This window comes from Lissotriton vulgaris, chromosome 4_1, assembly GCF_964263255.1.
Source record: "Lissotriton vulgaris chromosome 4_1, aLisVul1.2, whole genome shotgun sequence".
Classification (NCBI taxonomy): Eukaryota; Metazoa; Chordata; class Amphibia; order Caudata; family Salamandridae; genus Lissotriton; species Lissotriton vulgaris.
Window position 1 is genome coordinate 1,970,242,064 of NC_141691.1, and position 23,379 is coordinate 1,970,265,442.

At 52.9% G+C, this 23,379-nt stretch overlaps 1 protein-coding gene across 1 annotated transcript in view; it reads left to right on the forward strand.

Moving 5' to 3' along the window:
- Positions 1–1,162: 1,162 nt before the first annotated feature.
- ADGRB1 (adhesion G protein-coupled receptor B1) overlaps positions 1,163–23,379 on the forward strand; it is a 473,955-nt gene continuing 451,738 nt past the window's right edge. Inside the window, exon 1 of the mRNA XM_086966285.1 lies at positions 1,163–1,625. The gene's annotated coding sequence lies outside the window, so the exon portion shown is untranslated. The remainder of the gene's footprint in view (positions 1,626–23,379) is intronic.

Sequence of the window (23,379 nt, forward strand, 5' to 3'; positions counted from 1 at the left end):
GAGAATAAAACACAGGACGACTGCGGGAACCAGCGCCTAGAAGAAAGCAGCGAGGGGGGCGGGTCCTGGGGGAGTCTCGTGCCAAGAGAAATCCAGCATACAGAAGAATTCCAAACGGAAAGCGCCTGCACGGCAGGAATTAGCGCTTACAAGAGTAAAGCGTCTGGAAAAAAAGCGCCTATAGAAATCCGGTGCTTAAAGAAAACCAGCGGAAACAGGAACAGGAGTCCACCTCGTAGCGCGAGTACAGGAACCGACGTGTCAAAAAATAAATTGCATAAAGAATACACCGCCCAGAGACATCCTGCGGCTACAGAGTGCGAAGAGGGACCCAACACATAGAAGTCTTGTAGGCTCTGTCCAGAGGAATAGCGTGCATAAAGAAATCCAGTGCTTTTGAGAATGCAGCGCCTAGAGAAATCCTGCGGCTAGAGAAGTGAGCGCAAAGGGCGACCCAACACGCGGACTTCTTGCAGGCACCTGTTCCCAGAGGAATGTCGTGCATAGAGAAATCCAGGGCATTCGAGAATGCAGCGCCTAGAGAAATCCAGCGCCTACTGATATCCAGTGCCTGAGCAGTCCGTTATGCATTGTGCCTGCAGCTAACATCTCCTTGAACTTTAAATTAACTAGGAAAATCCAGCGCATAAGAAAACCCAGCGCCTAGAGGGATCCATTGCGTTCTGCGGCTGCAGGTACTATCTGATGAACTACAAAGCATCTAGGAAAGTCCAGTGAATAGATGAATCCGTTGCCTACTGCGACTGCATGTATCAGCGCCTTGAAGTACTAAGCGCCTAGAGGATTCTAGCTCCTCGAATCTTCTCCGCTGGCTTCCGGGCTCCCTGGGCCCCCTCGCTGACGCCCCAGTAGGCGCTACAGGTTCTCCTAAGTCCACCCGGCACCTGCGCCGCTTCCCACAGAACTCCGGGCTTCTCCTCCCAGGTCCTGCGCAGGAGAAGAAGTTGAGGCTGCCAGGGCGGCTGCAGGCAGACTCCTCCCAGGCTCCGGTCCGCGTCTCCTCTGCAGCCCCCCACCCTCCTTCCCTCCCTCCCCCCTAGCGGCGGCGGCGGGGCAGCGGCACTGCAGTCAGGTGCCTCCCGAGCGCGAGTGACAGAGCCTGGCTGCCGTCCTCCCTCACTCTGTGTGTGTGTCTGGGGCTGCCTGCGCGCATTTTATCCCACTCCCGGCTCCCCCACCCCTCTCTCTCTCCAATGTGTGATCTGGGGAGCTTATAAAAGCCTGATGTAATTCTTAGCGCAGCCCCTGGCTACACGGAGCGGATCCGCCGAAGACGCCGAAGGAGCGCGCAGTAAAGCGCCGAGGAGCCCGGGCGGGGAGCAGCGGACGCGCGGGGAGCGCCTGGAAGCCCAGCCTGCCGCAGCACGCCGCTCTCGGACGGATTTCCACCCAAAGCCACATTTTGCCTGCTCGTTGCCGTTTCTGTCCCTGTTTACTTTCGCGTGGAGCTACCAGCGGGGAGACATGAGGAGGGCACGCCGGGGCTAGCGGACTGGACTCGGGGTGGCCAACATTTTGGAAGGATCCGCCTGTGGATGTTGTGTGGTTTTTCTTCGTTTTGGGAATTTCGAGCAGGGAAGGAGGGCGTCTGGAAACTCCAGGAGGTAAGGGCACTTTTGTGCTTTTCGCTCTGGCACTTAGCAGCTTTTTGCGTCTGGTTTCCGTGCCAGCTCTGGGTGCGCTCCGATGGGTGCTTGTTTCAGATTCATTTACAGGCAGGGGGGTCTGTGGCCGGTCCAGGGAAGCCACCCACTCTCTAGGTGCGCTGCGAGAGGTTGGGGAGGGGGCAGTTCAGCCTGGTGGTCTTGTTTTTTGAACTTCGACGGGGGGGGGGGGGGGGGGGCAGGGGCACCTGTAAAGTGGCACCTGCCGGTGTGTGCAGCGAGCCGGGGTACGCCTGCTATACATACAGTCTACGGGGAGGCAGACATCTGGAGGCAGCCACTGAGCCAGGCGCTCAGACATCCCCAACGGGCCAGCGCTGCTGCCAGATCCGAATTACCCGGGGCCGGGCCCCCTCCACGGGATGTGAGGGGCCACACGTGCTCGAGGTGTGCTTCAGACACGGTAAATACATTCATAACGCATAACAGGGAAAGGACTGGCCTCGGTGTATATTTTGTGTGTGTGCGTGAGAGTGTGTGAATATGTGTGCCCGTGTACGTGCGTCTGAGTGTGCCTGTGTACGTCTGTGTTTGCCTGCGTGTGTGTGCACGTGCGTGTGAGCACAGTGTATGTCTGCTTGTGTGAGCATGTGTGTGCATTTTTAGTATGTACATGTCTACCTCTCACTTTTTAAAATACGTTTTTAGTCGGTGTCCCATGAATCTGCGCGTGCTCACTGCCTGCAATAAATACCCGCTCTCTCTCTCATCCTTTCCTGTGCGCTACTCTCTCTCTCTCACTTGACTCTCTTTCTCCCCATGCATGTCTCCCATGCCTCTTTCTCCCACACCATCGTCTATCTCCCACTGACCCCTTCTCATGCCTCCCTCCCACCTCCCTCCAGTGTCTTTAGCCTCCGAGTGAGGCTCGCCGTGTGAGGCTATTAGGGCTATATTTGAGGGGCTGTGCTCATATATATTATATGCCTTACACGTGACCCCTCCGCCCCCCTCTCCCACCCACCACACACCCTCTCCCTCCAGTGCACCTCACCCAGCTGTTCTTGGGCCCCCAACCCCTGTCAGAAGAGGTGCCCCCTCGCCCGCAGGCCAGGCGTTCTGGTGCTTTCTGTGAAGGGGTAGGCTGGCACCTGGCACTCTGAGAACAGAGCAGCATCTGAGCTGGTTCGTGCCCGTGGGCACCGGATCGGCCTCCGCCTCTGAGTGGGCGCATGCAAGGGAGCGCTCTGTAGCTCTCTCTTCTTTCCACCAAGTTTATCTAGCGCCCAGCGGCTGATCGAGCCCTAATGTTCGCTACATGCACCCAACGTCGCAGAAGACCTAACGGAGAAAGAAAACCTTAATTTGAAGCGGGGTAAACAGGGATGAGGGTGCCCTGCTTCGATGTCTCACCCTAGGCTAGGCTGTTGTACCCACGGCAATGTCACGAATTACACTTAAACACCCGACCCTTGTTTTCAGCGAGAGGATTTCTGACTCGCGCAACTATGACGTGATTTACGGTAAATTCATTAACTCAAGAGGTCCCTGGAACCCTCGACCCCGGCCAGACCCTCCAAGGTGCAAACAAGTCATGTGTGCATGTGGGGGCGGGGGCATCAGTACCCCCCTCCTTCAAGACAGGGCGTTCCATCCACGGGGGGGGGGGGGGGGAGGGGGGGGCGCTGGTCTCGGCATTGACAGGAAGTTCACCCTCCCCTGCCTCAGCTTGTTCATGTTGAGCCACTGTCCATTCTGTGCCACCATCAGAACAACACGTTATATATCTCCCTCACGTACCAGCCATTTCCTGTCTGCCCCTTCTGCAATCCTTCCCCACTCCATGCCCGTTCTCTGCCACCTATCTACCCACGCCAGCTGCATGCCACCTATCTGCCCACGTCTGCTCCACGCGACCTGTCATGCACCCAACTCAACGCAGCATGACATCCATATATGTGGCCATTCAATGGCACGCGCCAACTGTCTGTGCTCGTTTAATATCTTCACTCTTCAGTGCCCCGTTTATTGCCCCCGCCCCCCCCCCCCCCCCCACACCCCGTGTTACAGTCACTGATGTAAACCATCCTCAGTGTCGCTCACTTCAATCAGCCCTACTCATTGGGGCAATTTAGCGCCCCCTCCACAAAGCTAGTGTCCGTTCTCTTCAACGTCAATGCCACACATATGCCCACCTCCGCCTTTACTGCCATACATCAAACCATTCTCCATGCCCAGTGCCACACATCTGGCCATCTCTGCCTTCAGTGCCACACATCTGCCCACCTCCATATCCTGGGCCACATCTATCCGTTGTCAGTTCCAGGGCCACCCTCCCTCCACCTCCAGTGCCACGGTGCCACATATCTACCCTCCCTCTAGATTCAGTGCAACGCACCCACCCAGCCTCCATCTGCAGTGCCACGCATCCATACTTCATATCCGGTGCCACACAATCACCCACCCCCTGCCGGTAGTGCCAGGCATCTACCCATCCTCCTCATATTCATGCCTCTTTTATATCCAGTGCCAGGCAACAACCCAGGCTCCGCCTCCAGTGCCACAAATCCAACCATTCTTCATATTCAGTGCCACCAGCCTCTGTTTTTATTGCCACGCATTTTCCTCTTCACTTTCATTGCCACACATGACACATCTCCCTTTTCCACCTTCAATACCACGCCTACTCACCCTTCATTTTCAATACCACATATTTCCCTTCCACCCTCAGTGCCAGACATCTCTCCCTCCACTTCCATGTCACACATCGATCCAGTCTGATCCCGTGCCACTCATTCACCCACTCTCCACCTTCAGTGTCACACACCTTACCGTCCTCCACCTTCAGTGTCACACACCTTCCCATCCTCCACCTTCAGTGTCACTCACCTACCCATCCTCCACCTTCAGTGTCACTCACCTACCCATCCTTCACTACCACACACATAGCCAACCTTGTTTTGTTTGCAATTGCCACCTTCAGTGTCACTCACCTTCCCATCCTCCACCTTCAGTGCCAAACATCTCCCCTCCACCTTCAGGGCCACTCATTCACCCACTCTCCACCTTCAGTGTCACTCACCTTCCCATCCTCCTTCTTCAGTGCCACACATCTCTCCTCCACCTTCAGTATCACTCACCTCCCATCCTCCACCTTCAGTGCCACACACCTTCCCATGCTCTACCTTCAGTGTCACTCACCTTCCCATCCTCCACCTTCAGTGTCACACACTCCCCTACACCTTCAGTGCCACACATCTCCCCTCCACCTTCAGTGTCACTCACCTTCCCATCCTCCACCTTCAGTGCCACATATCTCCCCTCCACCTTCAGTGCCACACACCTTCCCATCCTCCACCTTCAGTGCCACATATCTCCTCTCCACCTTCAGTGCCAGTCATTCACCCACTCTCCACCTTCAGTGTCACTCACCTTCCCATCCTCCACCTTCCGTGCCACACATCTCCCCTCCACCTTCAGTGTCACTCACCTTCCCATCCTCCACCTTCAGTGCCACACATCTCTCCTCCACCTTCAGTGTCACTCACCTTCCCATCCTCCACCTTTAGTGTCACTCACCTTCCCATCATCCACCTTGAGTGCCACACATCTCCCCGCCACCTTGAGTGCCACACACCTTCCCATCCTCCACCTTGAGTGCCACACATCTCTTCTCCACCTTCAGTGCCACACATCTCTCCTCTACCTTCAGTGCCACACATCTACCCCCACCTTCAGTGTCACTCACCTACCCATCCTTCACCTTCAGTGCCACACATCTCCCCTCTACCTTCAATGTCACTCACCCACCCATCCTTCACCTTCAGTGCCACACACCTCTCCTCCACCTTCAGTGCCACACACCTCTCCTCCACCTTCAGTGCCACACATCTCTCCTCCACCTTCATTGTCACTCGCCTACCCACCCTTCGCCTTCAGTGCCACACATCTCCCCTCCACCTTCAGCGTCATTCACCTACCCATCCTTCACCTTCAGTGCCACACATCTCTCCTCCTCCTTCATTGCCACACATCTCTCCTCTACCTTCAGTGCCACACATCTCCCCCCACCTTCAGTGCCACACACCCACCCATCCTTCACCTTCAGTGCCACACATCTCCCCTCTACCTTCAATGTCACTCACCCACCGATCCTTCACCTTCAGTGCCACACACCTCTCCTCCACCTTCAGCGCCACACACCTCTCCTCCACCTTCAGTGTCACACATCTCTCCTCCACCTTCAGTGCCACACATCTCCCCTCCACCTTCTGTGCCACACATCTCCCCTCCACCTTCAGCGTCACTCACCTACCCATCCTTCACCTTGAGTGCCACACATCTTCCCTCCACCTTCAGTGTCACTCACCTACCCATCCTTCACTACCACACACAAACCCAGCCTTCAGTGCCACACATCTCCCCTCCCCGCGGATTACCGTGCCATCCGCAGTGCCATCCACCCATTCTCTGGCTTCAATGCCACAAACCACTGCTCCCATATATTCAGCGTCAGAGGTCTACCCTCCCTGGACATTCAATACCACACCCCGAGCACCCCACTTTATTGAATCCCACACGTCTACATGTCCCCCTAATTCAGTGCCACCCATGTAGCACCCCGTCTGGTGCAATTCCGCACAAATACTCGTACTCTCCGTATCATGCCACTCTTCGATCAATCTTCCACATTTAACGTCACGGACCCGCCCCCTTCAGCCCGTTTCATTCCATGCCGTACCCCTGCGTAGCATCGGTCCTCCCGTGCCATTATATCTGCCCTTCGTCCCATTCAGACTTCCTCACCATTACATGCCCCCATCCACCACTCATTCCAATTCAGTGCCACCCATGTACCCCTTCCAATTCGATCTCACTCTCATACACCTCCTTCCATTCTATGCCAACCATCTACACCCTTCCATATTCGCTCCCACATCTGCACCCACGCCGCCATAATGCCACCCCCTACGAACACCCTGTGTGCCACCCATTCCACCTTCCCAATCAACGCCAACCAATTCGCCCCCTCTGTCAAACCAACCAGTATATATGTGTCCCCTAGGGCACCCTTCGTATTCAGGGGCACACACTCTGCCCTCCGTTCGGTGCCACCCGTCTGCCCCCCATATGCCACGACAACCAAGGCTGGCACCCGGCATCTTCGCAGTCCAAACTTCCCTTCGTGGAGAGTGCCACAAGATATCACTCCCTGGTGCTCCATCTCCTCTCCCTGGGCACTGCCCTCTCGTGTGCCAGCTGCCTTCAGAGTGACCCGTGTTCCAGTCAGAGGCACCCTCTGTACCCTCTTCATTCATTGTGAATGAACCTTCCATGCCAGGCCCCCCAGCCCCTTCCCAAACTCCCCGCCTTGTAACCTCCGGGCCACAGTCTGCCAATCTAGGGAAGGTCTGTTCCCTCACACCACAGTCGCCCTCTTCGTCGTATACCCTCGCCGCCCCTCCCCCCCCCCACCCCCCCCCCCCCGCAGTCAAGCACCTTACCACCCCAAGTATTCTCAATTCAGGCGCACCTCATACACCCCTAAACCATATGTGCCCCCCGTGATGCCAACTCTTTACCACCTCAACGAGTATCGTGTTTGCAACCCGGCTGCACAGGGCGCCCCCCCCCCCCCAGCTGTCACCTTTCCACCTGCACCCCTTGTGTTAACGAATCCTCCACACCTCGCCGTACGCCAGTCCATCTGCACCCCGTTATCACCAATGCAACTGAGCCCCGTGTTTACCCCTCCACCTGCACCCCGTTTTTTTTTAATCATTTATCAGTCTGCCTGCCCTGAAACTGGAGATGATGCGCGTGCACCCGTCACCTTCCCATCAATGTATCTGCATCGCACCTGCCGCTCAACTACTAATCCCCCCCCCCAAAGTACCACTCCACCCGCCAGCTTTAACCAGCCCATGTGAACCCCACGGATTATCAATGCTTCTGTGTGTACCCCCTTTATTATCTCGCCAATTGCCCCCTTTTATTTATGGCAGAATCAATCCACCCATCAGTCAAGATTCCACATGCCCCCTGAGGTGTTTTCCTTATTGGATTTTTTTTGTTTGTTACTATTATCGCCGTGGCTGTAATACATTTATGCAATAGAGTAGTTTATCACTCAAGTGCACCCATTTCATCGAAAAACCGCCTGAACCCCTCCTGCTCGTGTTTCCTCTGCACCCCATTTCGTTTCAGTTCATCTGCACCGCATTAGTTCTCGCCCCCCCCCCCCCCCCCCAGCACCCCTAAAGGTGCCCGACCTTCTGCGCCTCTCTCTCCCTGGCAAGGCGTCTGCCCTCCAGCCTACGCACCCTTCTACCCTTCGCTTTCCCGCGCCCCCCTGGCATCCCCTCCGGCTCCACGCCCAGTCTTGACCCGGCAGCATCTTCTCTGAGTGCAGTGGCGTAACAGTACCCCCCACGGTGCGGGTCGCCCCGGAGTTCAGGGGGCCCCCACTGGCACCGCGCACGGGCCCCTGGCCCTCTAGAGCTCTTGGCTGGGTCTGGAGCGTAGGAGGAGGGGGGACCTCGCCCTCCATGCACTGAGCAGAGGGGGGGGGGGGGGGTTCTTTACGCCACTGTCTGGGTGACACGCTGGGGTAGAGCACTCGTATGGCCCCTGGATGGGTCACCACATAGTCCCCCCCTCCCCCCTCAAGTTTCTGTCTCGAGGCTGCAGGGGGCGTCAGGCCAGCTTCAATGAAACACAAACTGGCACCCAAACCCTACCCGCCAAACGACCCCACCACCTCCCGATGCAAAATTCAGTCAACCTCTTACAAATGATTGCTAATGGGCCAGTTAAATTTTTTTACAGGAACAAAATATGTTAAATAGAAACGTAACTAGACGCTTCAGACACCAGTGACCACGGTCAGAGGGCAGCTAGAAACCCCCCGGCGCTGCTCCCGTGGCAGTTCATTAAACACCCAAACCATTATGGCAGTAGGGAAACCATTTTGAATTGGTCAGCCTGGCAGCCCCGGGGATAGGGTCATGCCCCTTCAGGTGTGTCAGGCATGCCCGAGTCTTATTTCTGAAGGGGGCCGCGGGCGGCCTCCCTATGTTGCCAGCTTCGATCTGTGCATTCAGATTGGAAGTGTAAAAGAACGCTTACTTGCATAGCGCTTCAGGTCTAAATTAAGACCTTTTTTTCCGAAGCGCTGCTGTTTTGCCCAGAGACAGAGCTGTGTGGTAATTTGCTCAAGATCACCCAATATGTCAAATGGCGAGCTGGGTTTAGCACCAGGTCCGTACCCTCCTCCCCGAGCGATGATCCACTGTGGAAACCATCCTTTTCAAATCCTGGAAGAGGGTGTGAGGTTGAAATATATCCCGGTGGTCTGTGGGTATTTATGCCCCTTTCACTCTGGGTGAATTGGCAGATTCATGGCGCGCACACAAAGCCCTGTGTTGGGCCGGTGGGGGAGGGGTGCACCTGCTTGGCTGCTCCCAGAAGCGCTGCAGTGTGAACTCCAAGTGCGGCTCCCGCACCCCGCTCTGGGCTCCCACGTGAAAGAAACAGCCAGCCAGGCCCCCGGTTAGAGATGGGTCAGTGCCTGCCTCCCTCGGCTCTTCCCAGCCCCGTAGGAGGCGAGCCCAGGCCCAGCCGACCGCGCCAGGCCACCCACCCCCTTGTAAATCAGCACAAATTGAAAATCCGCGCCGCAATTCGAAATATATGATCCTTGCAGGATTGCAAATCCCGGCGCCTCCCTCGGGGGCTGTTGCGCCGGAGCGCAGGGGCCATTTGGCTCTCGTTATGGAGGGAAGTGGTCAGGCGCGCGGCTCACGGCGACGAACCCCAGAGCGGAAATAAATACAGGCAGACCCCCCCCCCCCCCCCACCCCCCTCAATGAATGACACTGCACAGATTTAGTGAATACCCCATGGAGCGAACGAAGGGCCATGGCGCACTGTCTCCCGGACCCATGGGGGCCTAAATCAGGGGGGGGGGGGGGGGGCGTTCCTTAAACCCCCGGGAGCCCCTAACAGTGTTGAAAATCTCTGACCTGGCACTGCGCCAGCTCGAGAATGAAGGGTCGTGTGAACACGCACCGCTCCGTACAAGTTTTTTGCACGTTAAATTCCACTTTAATAAAACACGCTAATAACGACAGTCAAACGACAATGTATGTAGCTCAAAAGCATTATTGATGTGCGAAGGGATACTGTTGACACCGTTGTCGGTTGTGGTTTATAGTCCTGAATCCCGTTCTCAAGCGCTTGGACGCCTCGTCAGGGCTAGTAAGCGCTAAATAAATGCAATTACAGTACAATGTATTTCTTAGGGCATGTTGTATAGCGCCTAGTGATGCCTTTCGGTTGCTTCAGGGCGCTGTCGTTAGCACGAGAAGCACCAGGACTCACCTAGCTTTTCTAGCTGCCTCAAGCAGCCTTGGTCTGTAAGTGGACCAGTGCCCGATCGGGTCCAGCGAGCATCAGGGCACATCCAGGAACCCCCTGCAAGAAGAGTCAGCCTGGCACGGTGCCAGCTTCACCCGCCCCCTGTGCGGGAGCATCACCAGGCGCCCCGTGTGCTCCCTGGAGCAGAGTCCCGCCCGTGTGCAGTCAAGGGGTTCAGTAACACCAGGAAAGGCCCCCACCCCGAAGAGTACTCGCCTCTGGGAATTGACATGCTCCCCTGCCTGGGTGCTGCGCGAAGGACGGGTGCGCTGCGCCAGAGCTGCAGCCAGGGGGCGCTAGTCGCATGGGTATCCTTTGGGGCTCTGTACTGTGGGGCTGCGCCTGGATGAAACGCGCGTGCTGAGGAGTGTTTGCACGTCAAATGAGGGATTCGGCTGCACGCCCCAAGCACCACAACGCCCCAGTGCTCGTAGGAACACACTTAGGTTGTGTTCACACACGCACGCACACACTTGTACTTTACTTTCGGGCCATTTCTTATCACGGTCTGAGAGTGTAGCAGCCCTGTTAATATTAGGAGTTATTTCTCAATGGAGTGCCACTTAATTTTTCAACGCTAGAAGCAAGACAGGCTGACGTGGCCACACAAAATATCTGCAAAACCTTTTGGTTGCCCTCGCACCCAAGTGTTGTTAGATTAACCAGCCAGGGCGTTTAAACGCGACCTCTGAAGGCTCAGCGTAAGCTTTGGTAAAATAGCTCAGTGGGTTAATGTGCCTGCCACAGAGATGTGCACATACCTTTCACGTGTCATGTTATAATACTGGTCTCACTGCTTGGCTGGGCCAGAGAGGGAGCAGACACGCAATGCTATGTAATAAGCTGTTCACTGGTTACAGCGGTTAAAGAAATGAGTCCGACTTCGTAGCACTGCGGGTAACTTGAATGTGGAACATAGTGAAATATCTCGGTAGGAAGGGGCCTCTACAGAGCAAGGTGTACAACAGGAAGGTCACAGGTTCGAATCTTAGTAAGGCAGCTCAGTGGGTGCATATTGTGCTAAAATGATCCGGGCAGGTTATAAGTAATAACAAGATAACATAATTTCGTGTAAACATCTACGAATTACATACGCGTGAATCCTTGGAGGGATAACTCTAATGTTCGTTCTTCTCAGGCTGTGCCCCATGGAGCATGTCATCGGTGGCAGGTAATATTAAAATTAAAAAACAATCACATGCTATAGAAATGTCGAACACATTCTTTCATATCTCAGACTATTTCCATATCTTTAATCCAGTTTGTGACATTCGCTTCAAGTGTAATTTTATTTTTTCCTCCTGATGGCCTGCTTTGTCGTGAAGGAATGTGGCTAGTTCTCCCCTGCAGCGGGTTGTCTTCTAGCAGCTACCCCCAGCTGTCAGGCGGTGCTGCCTGTCCCTCGGGCGCAGTGTTCGCAGTGAGGACTGTGGCCTCTCTCTCCTTCACCAAACAGGAAGCTCTTAAATCTCCAGTCTCCGGGGACAAACGAAAACCAAGACCAGCGGCAAATACAAACACGGTCACTTCCGGCAGAACCCTGGCAGGTGACAGCGCTGGTTCCAGGGCTACACGCCTTCCTCATGGGTGCACTGCTCAGACTGTGGGCTCTGGGACAGCCAGCAGCCCTCTGCTAGGGAGATTCTGCTATTGCAGAAGCGTGATACCCTTGGTACCAGGACACCTTCCTGTGGGGTCCAGGACAGCCAGCAGCCCCCTGCTAGGGAGGTTCTGCTAGTGCAGAGGCGTGACTCACAGGTACCAGGACACCTTCCTGTGGGCTCCAGGACAGCCAGCAGCACTCTGCTAGGGAGGTTCTGCCAGTGCAGAGGCGTGACTCACAGGTACCAGGATACCTTCCTGTGAGCTCCAGGACAGCCAGCAGCACTCTGCTAGGGAGGTTCTGCCAGTGCAGAGGCGTGACTCACAGGTACCAGGACGCCTTCCAGTGGGCTGCAGGACAGCCAGCAGCCCTCTGCTAGGGAGGTTCTGCCAGTGCAGAGGCGTGACTCACAGGTACCAGGACACCTTCCTGTGGGCTCCAGGACAGCCAGCAGCACTCTGCTAGGGAGGTTCCTCTCAGGGGCGGCTCTAGGCTCATGGCGGCCCTGGGCAGGGTGCGTAGGTAGGGGGCCCCGGAAGAGTGGGTCTGGGTGGGCAGAGCCCCCCGGAGCTCTGGAGGGGGGGTTCAGGGTGCTAGGAAGTGGAACAGAGCCGGAGGCTGCCAAATCCTTGCCAGGGGCCGCCACACAAATGTGTATCCATCCTCAGAGAATTATTATATTAAGGATATATATTGGCGTGGTGGCCCCTGGGGTTTGGTGGCCTTGTGCAGGTGCACAGCTTGCACATGCCTAAGACCACCACTGGTTCCTCTAGTGCAGAGGCGTGATTCACAGAATACCAGGACACCTTCCAGTGGGCTGCAGGACAGCCAGCAGCCCTCTGCTAGGGAGGTTCTGCTAGTACAGAGGCTTGACTCACAGGGTACCAGGACACCGTCCTGTGGGCTCCAGGACAGCCAGCAGCACTCTGCTAGGGAGGTTCTGCTAGTACAGAGGCTTGACTCACAGGGTACCAGGACACCGTCCTGTGGGCTCCAGGACAGGCAGCAGCACTCTGCTAGGAAGGTTCTGCTAGTGCAGAGGCGTGACTCACAGGGTACCAGGACCTCTTCCTGTTTTCTCCAGGACAGCCAGCAGCACTCTGCTAGGGAGGTTCTGCTAGTGCAGAGGCGTGACTCACAGGTACCAGGTCTCCTTCCGGTGGGCTCGGGGACAGCCAGCAGGCCTCTGCTATGGAGGGGCTGCCAGTGCAGAGGCGTGACTCTGATTCTCCGGGAACTACTCCGGACCCAGCGGTGTTGGAATTTTTAATGCGCGCTACTCAGAGCTGCCTGTAAGTGCGATGCCTGTCAGGGGCGGCTCTAGGCTCATAGTGGCCCTGGGCAGGGAGCGTAGGTAGGGGGCCCCGGAAGAGGGGTTCCGGGCGGGGCGGAGCGCAGAGGCCAGTGAAGAGGGGGGGGGGGGGTTCAGGGTGTTTGGAAGTGGAACAGAGTCAGAGGCCACCAAATCCTTGCCAGGGGCTGCCACGCAAATATGTATCCATCCTGAGAGGATTATTATATTAAGGATATATATTGGTGTGACGGCCCCTGGGGTTTGGTGGCCCTGTGCAGGTGCACAGCTTGCGCATGCCTAAGGCCGCCCCTGTGCCTGTTGTGCCGCTGTACTCTACAGTGAGGGGAACGGAATTGTTTGGCAGCCATTTAAAGAAGAAACTGGGGACGAACCCACCCACACCTCTGGATACACCTGGCTTGGGAGGGGGGGGGGGGCTTACCATACACTTTCTGATCTTGCTGGGTCTAATGTGGGACTGACAGTAATGTATTTTACAGGGGTGTTTCTGGTTCCCACTGGAGCATGGCACGAGGAGTGACAGCTCTCTTGTGCACAGCTCCTCCAGCGGTGTGATCTGTGACGCCCAAAGCTTGGTGTGTGCTATGTGGTTGTACGACAGTACTGTGTGTGCTGTGGCTTCCAGAGGCTTGCCTGTGCTGTGGAAAGACCCGCCTAGTCACCTTAAAAGAGGCAACCATTAAACTTTTCCATCCTTTGAGCCAACCATCCTATGAGATTCGAAGGGGCGGGGCTTGGGTAGGGCAGGGAGGAGTACTGCACAGCTCCTGGGGCCAAAGTACACTCAAGAGCACAGATCCAGGCATGCAGTGAGACTCCAACGCCCTGAGGAGGAGGTAAAACCCAGAATGGTTTCAGTCGGTGCCAGACCTACCCGCTTAGGGATGAAGGCAAGCGGTGAAAGGTTTCCAGCTCACCTCATATACCCTGTTCGACGCTATACGACAAGTACGTACAAACAAGTTCCAGGATTGGCCAGGCTGTACCCCTGCGAATGCAAGTGGTTTCCACTTACATTAATTGTATGTAAAATTATGTTACCTGGATATCCCAAAATCCAGGCATGGATTTCCCCCTCTTGTGTTACTTAGCTAGGGTGACCAGATTCTCAAAACAAAAAACCGGGACAGGTGTCATAGGCATAGGAGTCGGACTGACAGAAGTACTCATGGCTTTAAGTGGGATGAAAAAACAGGCAGTGGGGGGGTGTCTCTCAAGGGCAGTGGCCGATGTAATTAAGAACGTGGCTTAAAACACATAAACTAAAAAAACTGTTCTAAGCATAGAGTCCCGCCCGAAAAATGTGCTGCTTCTTTCATTGTATCCAGATAAATAATATAACATGTAACATCACACCTAGAACAAGCCTGGACTATTGGCTTTGTCAAAGGTTGTTAGCTATATGAGACAAATAAGCAACAAGTATGGCTTCGCTGTACATAACATTGAAAATGCCTCAGTTCTGGAATGAAGAGACTGTGAAAGAACTATAACGGGCCTCTTTGAAAGCAGTGAAGGGTGGGTACTGCTGCAGCAGTAAGATTTTTTTTCCATGAGGGCAAAAATGGAGAGTTGAGTTGAGTTGAGGGAGAATTTGTATAGCGCTACTTTGCCCAAGGGCGTCAAGGCGCTGAAGATGAGAGCCCAATAGAGACCCGTCTCAGGCTGAGAGAAGTAAAGCAGGCGCACCGAAAAACTATTTAAAAACCGGGACATTTATCTGTTTAACCTGGGCACTGCGCATAAACCGGGACATTTCTTTAATTTGGAGCAAAGTATCGGGACACCGGGACACTGCTCCGAAAACCGGGACCGTCCGGGGAAAACCGGGACGTCTAGTCGCTCTATGCTTAGCTGGAGACCACATGTTTATGATAGAGCATTTGAAGAACGCTGAGGTCATGTGACACACGGCAGCATAACCCAAGATGACTGTCCTACAGCAGGTTACATCTGCCCTAATCCTATCCGATCATAGATACCAACCAGTTTATATCCTCACAGCTTTCAATCTTCTCTACCCACCACACCGGTTGCCCGGGCCTTCCCCGGATACATCAGTGGTGAGCAGCCATATCAGCACGGTCTGTCTAGCCCAGTGATACTCACAGTCGGCCCGGGGGCCGCATGCGGCTCTCCTGACCTTTACACGCGGCCTCTGGTCACAGCAGCACTGGCTGTTGTTTACTCAACTCAGCACTAACATTAAGAACATGTTAAATAAAAGAGCAAGAATGTACTTACAGGTGGATTGAAGTTAAAGAAAGGAAGTAGCTGTGGTGTCCTTCACCGGCTAACTTTAGGAGCACTGTAATTCTACAGGACCACCTTCTTTTTAAAGATATCCTGCAGCAAAGGTGTAAAAATATGGTTCAGTCTTCAAAAATCAAGAAGTGTATTTCATTAGTCTGTGGAACCGCTTCCCCTTAGTACATCAAGTTATATCAGTGCGTTGAGAAGAATTTTTTTTTTAAAGTGAAAAGGGATAGTTTTGGAACATGAATTTAGGAACATTCACCCCCCTCCCCTGAACCCTGGCAACAATGCCAATGGTGAACTAGGAGGTAAGTCAGTCGTTATGTGCACCCTTTGGGTGGCCTGCTTGCTATTTTACATGGACAACATTATAGCTTATTAAATCAAACACAGGAGGTTTCATACAGTGCACATTCGGATGTCCTCTTATATATGATAATGAAGACAAATGAGGAAAAGTAAAATAAAACAGTTGCTCAGGATCATACAGTTTGGTCAAGTGGAGAAGCCAGGATTGATCCCAGGTTTACTGGTTTCACATTGTGCAATTCAGCCACTAGACGTACATGCTTGACTCCCGCTACACCCACCTTACACTGCCCGACTCCCACCCTGCTTACATCAATGCAGCACTCGGTCACACCACAGGCCAAACTTTTTGGCCCTAGGAAAAATGTTTGTGAGTACCCATGTTCAAGCAGCACCCCTCTACCTTAGTCCAGTGTCATCGGGGGGGCCCCCTGAGTGCCCATGTGTTGCTTGAAACTAGGGTGCCCACCACATTTCATGTCATCGCAGGAAGGACCTGACCCAGGAATCGCCATGCAGGGAAGAACCTAGGAACGGAGGCATTAGCCTGAACAGAAATGATTTTTATTGAAGAAATATATTTTTATATGGATAATGTACAAATTATGAAACTGGAACTTTGGATGTGACTTAAACCCATTTAGCCTTGAGAAAGCCCCGGCGCAAATCGCCAAGAGGGGGCGAAACACGTGTCGGCTGTCCTCGTCGTTTGAATAAAAATAAAGAAACTTTGCTGCAAACAGAACTGTCTCTGTCCCTCATATTACGAGCTGAAAGAAACGGATATTAATCCTGGCAAACTAAACCAATTCTATGTGGAGATCACACTTACAACTTCTCGAATCTGTTTTCCCAAACCTGAAGCCCAAGAGGTCCAGAGCTTCGAGTGTGTCTCCTTCCAACAACCAACTACACTTATTTAAGTGTTGTCTAAAGCCTTGGAATCCTTGGGCCTTTGCTACCTTCTCAACTATGTCATCGTACTAGTGCCAGTCTTGGGCTTTGGGGTGACTACCTAATGCATTCTGGGTGATGTAGTCTTGGTTTGCAACAGCTGAACTAACTAGATTAAACACCTGATAGCAATACTTTGTAGTTGAAGCCTCTGCCATTTGGAATTGTTTGTTGTGATGACATGGAATGAGGTAACCCCACAACTTGAAATCAAACTGTAGATGTTGCTGTATATAACGTTGCGATTGATGTAAAAAGGATATGTATCTGTGTGTTGTGAATTACGAAGAAGTCATTACTAGTCCTAGTTCTCAGCAGAGTTTGCAAGTCCTCATTATCTCTCAATTTGCTTCTATTACTAGTGCCTGTTCTTCGTGACTATAACTCACTTGCAGGGCCAGTAAAAGGGAGAGGTGGTACTAAAATAATGATAATTTACCATAGCATGCTAACATCTGACCTCATACTCTTATTTTTGGCGGTTTTGTAAAGCGCTGCAAACACCCCGCCGCAGCCTCATAGTGCTTAGGGTACACAGCAACGAGAGAAGGATTGTTGTTGTGAATGGACCTTTCGACAGTCATTAATATAAACGTCGCTGATGGGCGACTTCCCATTGTGTTCTATGTGAGTATATGCTGCCCTCGGGTCTTGCTTTTGAATCCCATTATTGCCTGCTTTCGAGAGCATATTTCTGCCCTCTAACCTATTGACCTGTACTCTGATTGATGTCTTGGTCCAGCAACTGGTAGCCAAGCAGCAGATCACATATATCAGATTCCCTGACACCACTCACCAGAATTCCAAGGTTTGTTTTGCTGCTTGGCCCTCAGAAACGTATTTAAAAGGCCCCATGATCCTCCAGGGACAGAACAGCAGAAGACACTTTGAACCATGAATTTCAAGATGAAGAGATGCAGCTGCTTGGAAACCCCCCGCTGGCTGCAACCCTAACATCAGGTGTCCTGGACCCACTGAGCCCAAAAGCCTTCACCATCTCCAATCATTCTTAAGAAGCGGTTGGTCTATGAAAATGGTCCAGTACTACAAATCGTATCCGTGAGGCCTCAATACCCCCTGGGCACCAGAGACAACTGACCACAACCATTCAGTGTAAGAATGTGACATGTTATGTACCTGGTGGCCCAAATTGGCAAAGGGGTACAAAAGAAGCCCAACATTGGGTCAGAGACACCAGAAATATCAACCCTCTCACATCAACTGCGCTCAGTAACAACATTCTATCTCCACCCACTAACATCTCAGACACGCAAGACCTTACTGATCATTATATCAACTCCATGTCCGAAATCATGGACGTCATTGATCCCAAACAACTAAAAAGGGTCCAGATCAAAAAATCTAACCCATGGTTCCATTGCAGCCTTAATGAAGAGCGTCGCTTACTAAGATCAGCAGAAAGAATATGGAGAGTCTCCCTCTCTCTAACTAACCTCAGTCTACTGAGACAAAGAAGTAAAGCATACAACAGGCTTATCAGAACCTCCAAAGATTCATTCTTCAAAGAACAACTTGGGAAGACCACAAACAATCCCCCAAAAATGTTTTGAAACTGTCAAAAATCAAAGTAAAAGGAAATGTAATCCACTTTCATCTGAGAATTTAACTACGCCCAGTCACAATGTATTTGCTTCCTTCTTTATTGGGAAAACAAAGCTAATTGGCACTGACCTCCAAAATGCTCAGTTGTATGTATTGGCTTTCTTTTTTATCAACAAAACAATACTAATTGACACTGATTTCCAAAACGCTGTGAAGCTCTTATCTATCAATGCGCCTCCACCTTGCGCCCCCATATTTCAGGGAGAGCACCCTGAAAGCCTCTCCCTTACACTAAAAATCTCTACCTCTTGGTCCGTCTTCAAAACTCTTGTCGAATCTGAAATCTTAAAACTAATATCTTCTATGAAATACTCTAACCACATCAACAACGCCTTACCCTTAACTTCTCAGCGACATCAAACACTCACTGATTCCCTTATGGACCAGGATTATCAATGATTCTCTAACACAAGGCTCCAAACCAGATTGTTTAAAAAGTGGCCAGGCTAGCCTTATATTTTTTTTAAAAAACGACCAGTCAGATCCTGACAACTACTTCCAATATCGCGCATCTGACCAAGATCCTAGAAAAATGAGTACACGGTCAACTATGCAATCACACAGAGCAATGCCAACTCCTCAACCAATGCCAATCTGGTTTCAGGCTGGGTCACAGTTGCAAAACTGCCCTGGTCCATATTGTCGCTGAAGCCCTGAGATTTCTCGACCGGAATGAATCCTGATTATTAATCCTGCTTGATCTGTGAGCTGGGTTTGACATGGTTAATCATGAGAACCATATGAACGTCCTAGAATGCAGAATTCCTACACAACAGATCGCAAAGACTTAAGATCAACCACGCTCTAGCTGTGCAGACGCCAGTCGCAACTGGCGTCCCTGAAGGCTCTTCACTCTCCTGCACCCAGTTCTACTGCCCATGGAACCCTTGACTGAACCCCTCAGGCTCTCAAGCATCTCATACCACATGTATTTTGATAGTAGTAAACTTCTGCATGAAAGTTGCTTCTGCCGAAGACATCAGCATCCTCAATAACACCCCGACAAAAACTTAACATCGGCTGACTCGTAACCACCTCAAACTGAACGCACTCAAAACCGAATTCCTTCTAATCTCTCCAAACAACCACATTCCGAAGCTCAAAGAATGGCTCTCACATCTAACAGCCTTGAACTGTTGCCCACACTCCATAACCTCATCAAAGTCTCGAGAAATAATCTTGGACAACCTCCTTTCTATGCAGGGTCACATCAGTGCCGGCATCAAGGGGCAGCAACTACTAACTGCACGCTTTAAGGAAGTTAAAACCTTTCATTCCGACTGAAGATGCCAGGACAGAGGTGCAAGCACTAGTGATCTCCAAACTAGATTACGACAGCACCACCCTCATGGGACTACCTAAAACAAAACTGGCACTCCTAAAGGCAATCTTTAACGCAGTGACCCAACTCATCACAAACTAAAAAAAGCAATCCCATCAGCCCAGACCTCAAAGCGCTGAACTGGCTACCCTATCTGGCAAAGATCCATCTAAAAATCGTTTGCTTGACTCATAATGCTCTTCACTTAAACACTCCAATTTACCTGGCCGAGAAACTTGTCCTATCGGTACCTGGACCAGAAACAAGCTTCCCAAGACTGGTTTCTGGCATAGAAACCGGTCCTCGGAAGCTTGCTTCCGGTCCAGGGAAGACATGGCTTGGCAGTTCGGGTTGGACTGTTCCCATGAGGCACAGGGTCAGACTGATTTGCATATAGCCATGTCTAAACTGGGGTGGCGGAGTGGGCTAAAGAACGGTGATGGATTAAACCCAGATCTTTTGACTGGGTGTGAGTGTTTGATTGATTCGGATGCTCCGTCCATCTCCACCCCGTTTTGTACCGTTTCTAAACTGTAGACGGGTCGGGGTGACTGGGAGGTCACTCGCTTTATTCACCCTGACCTCAACACAAGAAGCAAAATAAACCCACTTGAGGTGGAAATGCAGATCAGAAGAACCTGGGTGACGCTTTGCAACTGGAATGTGCGCGGCTTCGTACACCAATTTCATATTTAATTTAGCTAAACACGTCAAAAAACCACTGGTCATTTTACCAATAGAGCCGCACGTTGAAGTCTTGTGTGATAGACCCATCGACGTCTTTCTAAAGGACACATGCGCAAAAGAGTAGGTTATTTGAGGCAATTCACAAACATTTATGCTTTATTCGTGGACCCCAAACGTCCCTTCAGCTGCCCAGTGTTTTTACAGTAAAACAACACGTACTATTATTACTAGTTCTCCTGTGAAATGGTCAGTAATGCAGAGTTTACTAGTACAGCCTACATCACAATTTTATATTAAAAGATGTCCCGATGCTGAAATAACGGGTGGCGTGTACTTCTTTGTTTAGTGGTAGCCACGCATTGGCCTTTGAAGGATGAACGTCTGAGTGGCCCGTCGAGGTTTCAGAAGTGGCGCTCAGAGGCAGGCACTTGCTAATCGCGCATGACTCCCTTTGGGTCTATGCGCTCTCAGTAAACGCAAACGCCTGGTTCCTGCACGCTCAGTGGAAGGTGCTCCGATGTCTGGATGCCACGTGACACTGACTACAGTGCCGATGTAGGTGGGGTGTGAGAGAGGGCGCTCTGCCTCCACACCTCGGTTCTGGAACATCCCCGGGCAGTCCGCCTGGTTATTGGTCCCTGGCTCTGGAAGGAGACCCTGGTGGCTCGGCTCTTCTGCAGGCTCCGAGGTTGGTACCCCCTGCGGGGGGGGGGGGGGGGGGGGGGGGGTGGGGAGGAGCTCGTGGGGGGGAGCTGAGGGGGCTGCCTCGGAGCGCGCGCCCCTTGAGGCATCGCTGCAGCCGGAGCCGCTGCTTCCCAGCGGGGACACCCGGGCCCCTCCACACTCGGTTATTCATATGTCAGGGTTGAGTCAGGAACCGTGCTCACGGAGTACTGCGTGTAACACACATGACGCATCCGGGGGTCGTTCGCGGGCATCTGTTACCGCATAAGGCGCCCACACACCGCCACCAGGTAGGGATTTACACTGGAGCTTTAATTCTACTTATATAAAAGAATAACTTGTTTTTTTATAGAGTGCTTTATATAGCTCACTGACTATCCTGCCGGCTATATAGTGACACTTATCTATGGGTATTGAATGACAAGTAGTAAAACGTGATGGTTGCCACAAGTTTGCAAAGCACAAACTACTGGTGCCTACGCACTTCGCCTAGAAGTCCACGGGGCATGGGGAGGCGATATGGGGCTATCTTGGGGCGCTCAACAAGTGGATAAGACTAGAGTGGAGGGGAGAGCACAGTTAGCAGATGGCCTTTGTACCCCTGGTCTTTGCAGTCCTCGACTCACACAGGTCCCTTCTGGGGGGGAGGGGTGGGGCACTCCGCACCACGCCCCCTCCCCCTGGAGAGAGCACAGTTCAGCACCAGGGCTTCCCGCCGCCCACCCCACGTGTGTGCATTCCTCCCCTAACCCATGTCTGCACCTGAATGTAGTGGGAGGATGTAGACCCCCGTCCTCGCACACCTTCTCACGCCGGTGCAGGGCTGTAGTTAATGGCTCTGCTCCCCGCACGTCCTCCTGAGCCGGCCCCTCCTATACTGAAGGCAGATAATATCCCTCTTACCTCCTCTCGCGCCGGTGCGTGGATAGCGGTACAAAAGGGGGTGGTCATGGACGGAGCATCTGAAGATTGGGGCTTGGCAGTTCGGGCTGGACTGTTCCCATGAGGCACAAGGTCAGACTGATTTGCATATAGCCATGTCTGAACTGGGGTGGCAGAGTGGGCTAAAGAACGGTGATGGATTAATCCCAGATCTTTTGACTGGGTGTGAGTGTTTGATTGGTTCAGATGCTCCGTCCATTACACCCCCTTTGGGCCGGACTGGGATCCAGAACCGGCCCTGGCAAAGTTCTCGGCCGGCCCCCCTCCTCCTCTCCAAGAGGAGGGGGGCGAGGGGGGGCGGGGTGCGACCACGTTCTGTGCCAGGGCCGGTTTTCAGCCGTTTTTGTTACAGGGCCGTTTTTTCAGCATAGCTGCAAAAACTGCCCTGTAATATAAAACGGCCCCACAGGGGCTCAAAACCGGGCCCCAACCATGCGGCCCACAGGGGGATTGCCCGGTGCCCACAACGGCCAGTCCGGGCCTGCCCTTTTGTACCGCTTTTGGCCGCCATAAGTGTGGCAGGGTATGCTCAGACGTGAGTCCCTTGCTCACTTTGCCACTGGATTCAAGCAAGCCGGGCTGAAGACGGCTGGAATGCCAGAAACCGGTCCTCGGAAGCTTGTTTCCGGTCCAGGGAAGACATGGCTTGGCAGTTCGGGCTGGACTGTTCCCATGAGGCACAGGGTCAGACTGATTTGCATATAGCCATGTCTGAACTGGGGTGCCAGAGTGGGCTAAAGAACGGTGATGGATTAACCCCAGATCTTTTGACTGGGTGTGAGTGTTTGATTGGTTCAGATGCTCCGTCCATTACCACCCCCTTTTGTACCGCTTTTAGCCGCCATAAGTGTGGCAGCTGGAATGCCAGAAACCAGTCCTCGGAAGCTTGTGTCCGGTCCAGGGAAGGCATGGCTTGGCAGTTCGGGCTGGACTGTTCCCATGAGACACAGGGTCAGACTGATTTGCATATAGCCATGTCTGAACTGGGGTGGCAGAGGGGGCTAAAGAACGGTGATGGATTAAACCCAGATCTTTTGACTGGGTGTGAGTGTTTGATTGGTTCAGATGCTCCGTCCATTACCACCCCCTTTTGTACCGCTTTTGGCCGCCATAAGTGTGGCAGGGTATGCTCAGACGTGAGTCCCTTGCTCACTTTCCCACTGGATTCAAGCAAGCCGGGCTGAAGACGGCTGGAATGCTAGAAACCGGTCCTTGGAAGCTTGTGTCCGATCCAGGGAAGGCATGGCTTGGCAGTTCGGGCTTGACTGTTTCCATGAGAAACAGGGTCAGACTGATTTGCATATAGCCATGTCTGAACTGGGGTGGCAGAGTGGGCTAAAGAACGGTGATGGATTAAACCCAGATCTTTTGACTGGGTGTGAGTGTTTGATTGGTTCAGATGCTCCGTCCATTACCACCCCCTTTTGTACCGGTGCGTGGATAGCAGCAATTATTACCCCTCTTAACTCGCCCATCGCACTGGTGCATGTGGTGCAGAGAGCGCCACCACGGCTGTACCTCCTCTCGCGCCGTGCATGGGGTGCAGAGAGCGCCACCACGGCTGCACCGCCTCTCGCGCCGTGCATGGGGTGCAGAGAGCGCCATACGGCTGTACCTCCTCTTGTGCTGTGCATGGGAT